Source organism: Macaca fascicularis, chromosome 8, assembly GCF_037993035.2.
Source record: "Macaca fascicularis isolate 582-1 chromosome 8, T2T-MFA8v1.1".
In the NCBI taxonomy this organism is placed as follows: Eukaryota; Metazoa; Chordata; class Mammalia; order Primates; family Cercopithecidae; genus Macaca; species Macaca fascicularis.
In genome coordinates this window covers 25,324,955-25,332,425 of record NC_088382.1, presented here as the reverse complement: position 1 = coordinate 25,332,425, position 7,471 = coordinate 25,324,955, and positions in this window count along the sequence as shown.

Below are 7,471 nucleotides of genomic sequence, written 5' to 3'. Positions count from 1 at the left end.
TGTGGTAGTGGGAACCACACCCTCTCCGACTGCTTCTATTTTTCTTTTTTTTGACACAGTCTTGCTCTGTCACCCAGGCTGGAGTGCAACGGCGCAATCTTGGCTCACTGCAACCTCCGTCTCCCGGGTTCAAACAATTCTCGTGCCTCAGCCTCTTGAGTAGCTGAGATAACAGGTGTGTGCCACCATGCCTGGCTCATTTTTGTATTTTTAGTGGAGATGGGGTTTCACCGTGTTGGCCAGGCTGGTCTCAAACTCCTGACCTCAGGTCATCCGCCTGCCTCAGCCTCCCAAAGTGCTGGGATTACAGACATGAGCCACCATGCCTGGCCGATTGCTTCTGTTTTCTTAATGCATTAAGAAGCAGTGTCCTCAGCTGAGAGTGAGAACTGGGGAGAGGCGTTGGAGGCTTGAGGATATAGGAAAGGGAAATGGGAGAGTAAACAGACAAGGAGAACGGTAGTTTATGTTTTATTTATTTTTAAAAATCGTTAAATAAAGGTTCATAATTCCCCCACCCCTGCCAAGTAACCGAGGCATGTATCATGTTTCCTTTAAGGAAAGCTCCTGGGAGCATCCTGTCTTAGTCCATCTGGCTGCTGTTACAAATACCACAGATTGGGTAATCTGTAAATAGAGATTTATTTCTCACAGTTCTGGAGGCTGGGAAGTCCAAGATCAAGATACCAGCAGATTTGGTGGCTGTTGAGGGCTTGCCCTCTCTGCTTCAAGCATGACAAGCATGACGCCTTGTTGCTGTGTCCTCACATGGTGGAAGGTGGAAAGGGGACAAACATTCCCTCAAGCCCTTTTATGAGGGCACTAATCCCATCCACGAGGTGGGAACCCTCACGGTCTGATCACCTCCTAATGGTCCTGCCTCTTAGTACTGCTGCATTGGGAACTAAATTTCAACATGAATTTTGGAAGGTCACAAACATCCAAACCTTAGCACTGCCCCATGTTTATGATTACATACTATTGTCCAGAAAGTAATGATAGAGTCACCTCTGCCCTCAAAAGAGGCTGAGAATGTGGTCTTTGTATTGAATGAGTACGTGCCCTCCTAAAAGTCAAGGCTTACTATCATGGAAGAAGAAAAGAGTGGATATTTGGATATTAAGGAACAACCAAGAGCCTCTATCACATCTTTTTTTTGAGAGAGAGAGAGTCTCGCTGTTGCCCAGGCTGAAGTGCAGTGGAGCGATCTCGGCTCACTGTACCCCTACTTCCTGGGTTCATGTGATTCTCCTACCTCAGCCTCCCAAGTAGCTGGGATTAACAGGCTTGTGCCACCACACCTAGCGAATTTTTGTATTTTTAGTAGAGACAGCGTTTCACCATATTGGTCAGGCTGGTCTCGAACTCCTGACCTCAAGTGATCCGCCCGCTTCAGCCTCCCAAAGTGCTGGGATTACAGGCGTGAGCCACTGCGCCCAGCCTCACCTTTAATCTTGCCAAAGCCTTTACCTTAGTTTCCATAGAAATAAGAACTTTTTCTTCAGCACTCACATTATATCAGTTTATATATTTAATAAAAATTATGCATTTACCATAATTTTGTGCATTTCTTTTCTTTTTTTTTTTTTTTTTTTGAGACAAAGTCTTACTCTTGTTGCCCAGGCTGGAATGCAATGGTGTGACCTTGGCTCACCTCAATCGCCACCTCCCAGGTTCAAGTGATTCTCCTGCCTGAGCCTCCTGGGTAGCTGGGATTACAGGCATGTGCCACCACACCTGGCTAATTTTGTATTTTAGAGATTTCTCCATGTTGGTCAGGCTGGTCTTGAACTCCCGACTTCAGGTGATCCGCCCACCTCGGCCAATATCCATCTCAAAGTGCTGGGATTATAGGCAGGAACCACGGCGCCTGGCCCAACATTTGTACACACACACACACACACACACACACACATATATGTATTTTTTTTTGAGGCAGAGTCTCACTCTGTCACCAGGCCGGAGTGTAGTGGCGTGATCTCAGCTCACTGCAACCTCCGCCTCCTGAGTTCAAGCAATTCTCGGGCCTCAGTTACCCGAGTAGCTGGGATTACAGGCACGTGCCACCACGGGCCCAGCTAATTTTTTATTTTTAGTAGCGATGGGGTTTCGCCATGTTGGCCAGGCTGGTCTCAAACTCCTGGCCTCAAGTGATCCACCCACCTTGGCCTCCCAAAGTACTGGGATTACAGGCAGGAACCACGGCGCCTGGCCCAACATTTGTACAGTTTTAAAAACAGAACATTAATTACACATTTAACTACAAATGCACTGCTGATGCACATGAGAATAGATGCAAACATTCTGGAGGGAAAAATCTATCAAAAGCCTTAAAAATCTCATAGGATAGGACTTAGCAAACTCCTGGGCTCAACTGATCCTCGCACCTCAGCCTCCAGAGTAGCTGGCACTATAGGCTCATACCACCATGCCCAGTTAATTAAAAAAAATTTTTTTTTTTTTTCCTAGAGACCAGGTCTTGCTATGTTTCCCAGGATGGTCAGGAAAACCATTTTAAGTAGAGAATCCTAAGGAAATAATTGAGGATACTGGCAATTTAACAGGATTGTTTATCTTTTTTTTTTTTTAATTTTTTATTTTTGAGACAAGCTTTCACTGTCACCCAGGCTAGAGTGCAGTGGTGCAATCTCGTCTCGGCTCACTGCAACCTCCCCCTCCTGGGCTCATGGAATCCTCCCGCTTCAGCCCCTCAAGTAGCTGGGAATGCAGGCGCAAGCCACCACGCCTGGCTAAGTTTCGTATTTTTGGTAGAGATGGGGTTTTACCGTGTTGTCCAGGCTGGTCTCAAACTCCTGAGCTCAACTGATCCACCAGCCTTGGCCTCCCAAAGTGTTAGGATTACAGATGTGAGCTACCACCCCAGGCTGCATCATTTTTTAAATGATGAAAAACTAGAAAAAAACTAAATAGCCCAGAAATGGGAGATCGCTTGGGTGAATTTTTATAGTACAAAGACGGATTCCAATATAACCATTAAAGTTGAGTTGTACAATGTAAGAGACATTTCTAAAGGAATTCTTGTGATCATCTTGCCCTGGGGAAAGGTCTGAGAGTCACACTGAATATAGCTAGTTTAAGTACTGGTCATGCTTTCATCGGGAATATACTGTTTTGAGGGAATGAATCGGACAGAACTGTGTTGGCAGCACGGCACAGTCTCAGGATGCTTCACTCAAACTGTGAACCCTTATGCCAACTCTCATGAATATGGCTGGTGGTACCCACCAACCACTCCACTCCCACCACTTTATACGGAGAACCTGAACTGCAGGGGACAGAAAGCGAAATACCCACATTTCCCTAAATCTCTTGTGCTAGCATTCTGGGCATGCATGAGGTTTTACCAGTTGAGGTTTGAAAGGTGGAGGTAAACCTGAGGCCGCCTTCTTCACTTTGGCCGTTTTCCACTGCCAGAGCTGTGGATGAGCTTGACTCTCCTCTCTCTCACACCTAACATCGAATCTATCAGCGGATCATGCTGGTGCTACCCTTGAAATCAGTATCTATAATCCAATCACTTCCCAGTGCCTCTGCTGTTAGTGGCCTGGCCAAGTCACTGCCATCCACTGCCCAGGGACTCCCTCAGCCCTGCTTCTCGCCTCACCCCCACACCAGCCAGCTCACCAGGTCACTTTAAGAATAAAGCCAGGCCGGGCGTAGTGGCTCATGCCTGTAATCCCAGCAATTTGGGAGGCCAAGGCGGGTGTATCACCTGAGGTCAGGCATTCGAGACCAGCCTGGCCAACCTAGTGAAACCCCAACTCTACTAAAAATACAAAAATGGTGGCAGGCACCTGTAATCCCAGCTACTCGGGAGGCGGAGGCACGAGAATCACTTGAACCTGGGAGGTGGAGGCTGCAGTGAGCCAAGATCATGCCACTGGACTCTAGCCTGGGTGACACAGCATGACTGTGTCTCAAAAAAAAAAAAAAGAAAGAAAAAAAAGAATAAAGCCAAGGTCCCTATGGTAGCCTAAAAGCCCTCTCTCTCCCTCAGCTCCAGCCAGTCTCTCTGACTCTTCACTCAGCCCAGAGCACTCTCCCCACCTGCATCTGATCCCGCTGGTTCACTTCCTCAAACTATACCTTCTCAAGGAGGTCTACCCTACTTGCTGCAACATGCCCGGCACCACCCAGAATCCCCTGCTCCCTGCAGGTTCCCAAACTCTTGTCACCTTTTAACCTCTTTCCTTAAGCGTATCCTCTGTCTCCCTCACTAGAGCACAGGCTCCTCCAGCAGCCCACAGCCCTTTGTTTAACCACTGCTTTCCTAACTCCTGCAGGGTGCCTAGCACACAGCAGGCACTTTCTTCAGGTGTGCCAGGGTCCAGGTACAGCTGTGTGGTTCCCCAGAGGCAGCTGGGGCTGTGGGATTCCCTCATCCCTGGCTGGCAGCTGTGGCAGTGTGTTGTGTTCTAGAACTCAGTCGAGCTTGAGTCTCCACCCTCCTGATTGTGGAAGACAGTGTAGCTCCCTCACCATCTGTTCTACGGGGTTCTGATTCCTGGATGCTCAACCTCTGGCTCATTCCTCCAGCCTTCCAACGAGTCTATAAACTTCTCTTCCTGTATTAACTCTTTCTGCTTAGAATACCTAGAATGGTTTCTACTTGTCCAGTGAAACCTCATGCACGCCCTGGAATATACACAAGATAAAGTCTCCAGGCCAACAGTGATCAAGACTGTATTTTTCTTTTTCTTTCATGTAAGCTTTCTAGATGTAAAGACTGCATTTTTTTCTGACTAGATCTTAAATGTAGATGAGCCAAATAACAAAGTCCAACTTCTGACTCAGTTTTTGGGGAGATAGATCAGTGTTTACCCCAATGGAAGGGAACAGAAGAAATGCTTCAGAAGAGCTGAGGCAGAAAGTGGCCATGGCAGAGGGCTCCTAAAGCTAGCATCCCATCACCATCTCTGTTTTTTCAGATGACACCCCTAAGACCTGAGCCCCTTCTGGACCCCACACTCCACCTGTAGAACTTCAGTGGGGCCTTGTGTGGCCGAACCACAATCCAAGAGACGTGTTCACATCATTTGTCGCTAGCCACCGCCATCTCGAGGGGAAATGCCCCAAATGTGGAAGTATCTGACACCAGGACTGGGGGTTGGAGCACTGGATGAACAGCGTGGGTGCCACTCTTTTACTGTGTACTGTCCTAAGAAAGAAAACCCTTTCCCTTTGAAGAGCCTAGTGCTGAGTGCCCAATTCAATCGGACCACGCAGGGTGGTCTGAGGATTAAAAGATGCTACCTTTAATTCCTTCAGCTAATTCAGAAGTATGTGAAACACAAGATACTCATTAACGTGGAAGAACCGGATGTGTGTGCTTGTGGGTGCATATTATTTATTTTTCAGAGACAAGGTCTCTCTATGTTGCCCAGGCTGGTCTTGAACTCCTGGACTCAAGTGATCCTCCCACCTCAGCTCCAGAGTAGCTGGGACCAAAGAATTGTACGTATTTTTGAGTGAGATAGAGTACACGATAAAACCGCATAATTTATATCATTATAAATAACATACAAAATTTTGAAGGCTGAAATAATATACATGAGCAGTCATAAAATATAATGAAATCATGTCCTTTGCAGCAACATGGATGGAGCTTGAGGTTATTATCCTAAGTGTACTCAGAAACAGAAAATCAAATAGCACATGTTCTCACTTATAAGTGGGAGCTAAATAATGGGTACCTATGGACATAAAGATGGAAATAGCAAACACTGGGCACTCCAAAAGGGGGTGAGTAGAAGAGGGGCAAGGGTTGAAAAGTTACTGAGTACAATGTTCACTATTTAGGTGATAGGTATGACAGAAGCCCAATCCCCACCAGTACGCAATATACACAAACATGCACACGTGGCTGGGCGTGGTGGCTCATGCCTGTAATCCCAGCACTTGGGAGGCTGAGGCAGGTAGATCACTTGAGGTGAGGAGTTCGAGACCAGCCTGGCCAACATGATGAAACCCCCATCTCTACTAAAAATACAAAAATTAGCCGGGTGTGGTGGCACGCGCCGGTAATCCCAGCTATTTGGGGGGCTGAGGCGGGAGGATCACTTGAACCTGGGAGGCAGAGTTGCAGTGAGCCAAGATCACACCACTGGGCGACAGAGTGAGACTCCATCTCAAAAAACAAAACAAAACAAAACATGCACATGTACCTGCTAAATCTAAAATAAAATAATATACACTAAAATGTTAAAACTGATTTTAGTAGAATAAAAGGTAACTAAACATTTTAAAAAGCTAGGCCTAGATGAATACTTAATGATTTTACATTGTGATATTTTTTGAACATGGCAACAGCTACTATGAATTGTCTATCCAATTGCCACTCCAGCTTCCTCCCTACTAACAAAACCCCAGCTCAAGGGCAAGTGTGCTCAGTGCCAGGGGACGCACAGGGGATGCACTAGTCGACCCATCCCCCTTTGCCAGGGCCCGGTCCGAGAGTGGGCATGCAGCCCACTCTATAAAGAGACAGGGGTGAGGCTGCTGGAGCTGCTGACGGTTCTTCCCGGATAAGGACAGAATAAGAATGCTCCTTTACTACTGTCCATTCTGGCTGTGGACAACGTCATTTGGAGAATGATGCTTGGCACAGGAGCCGCCATTCTGCAACACTGAGGATGGCAGAGCAAATGGTTCCAAGGAAATTGTGATGACATTTTGGCTTCCACCCAACTCTAGAACTATCTATTTACAGACTTCTTGCTATGTGAGATAAACATTCCCATTGCTTAGGCCACCGTCAGGCTAATTTTCTGTTACCTGTGCTCATCACATCCCGTTATAGGCAATTATCTGCCTGGCACTGAATAAATGCCTCATGTTCACTCTAACTTAAGAGCAGCCCTATTAAGCTACTAGTGTCTCACTCTTACATAAAATAAATAAAATCAAGCCTAAAGAGGATAAGTGATTTTTTTCCAACCCAAGTTACCAGTGGAGTCAGATTCAAACCCAACCGTGACTCAATAGCCCGGACTCTGCCATTTAATCATGTAGTTAGAAAAGTGTGCAAGCCTATTGTTCCTTCTTTCTGTATTTCACAGAAAGCGTATACACAGATGCAGGTAGCAGCAAATTTGCATCCACTTGCACTCATGTATGAATTTGGCTTTGGGCTCTTCTCCTCTGTCATTTGTCTGTATTCCTTGGTAGAAATGCATGCCTCACAGGCCCGACAAAGAAGGCGGACTCTCCTCTCTTTACCCATACTTATTGATGAGACCTAATTTGTGCATCAGTGACCTAGAGACAGGTTGTGCGGACTTTGATACAGAGTCATAAGGTTCAAGCCAAGACATCTGAACGGGCAAAATGAACGTGAAAGCAGTACAGGTTCTTCCTCAAACTTTCCTGGAAGAGTCAGAAAACTGAAGATTGAAAAACACCCAATATCTAACATCAGGCCATTGAGTTCATCCAAAAAAAGCAGAAGAGT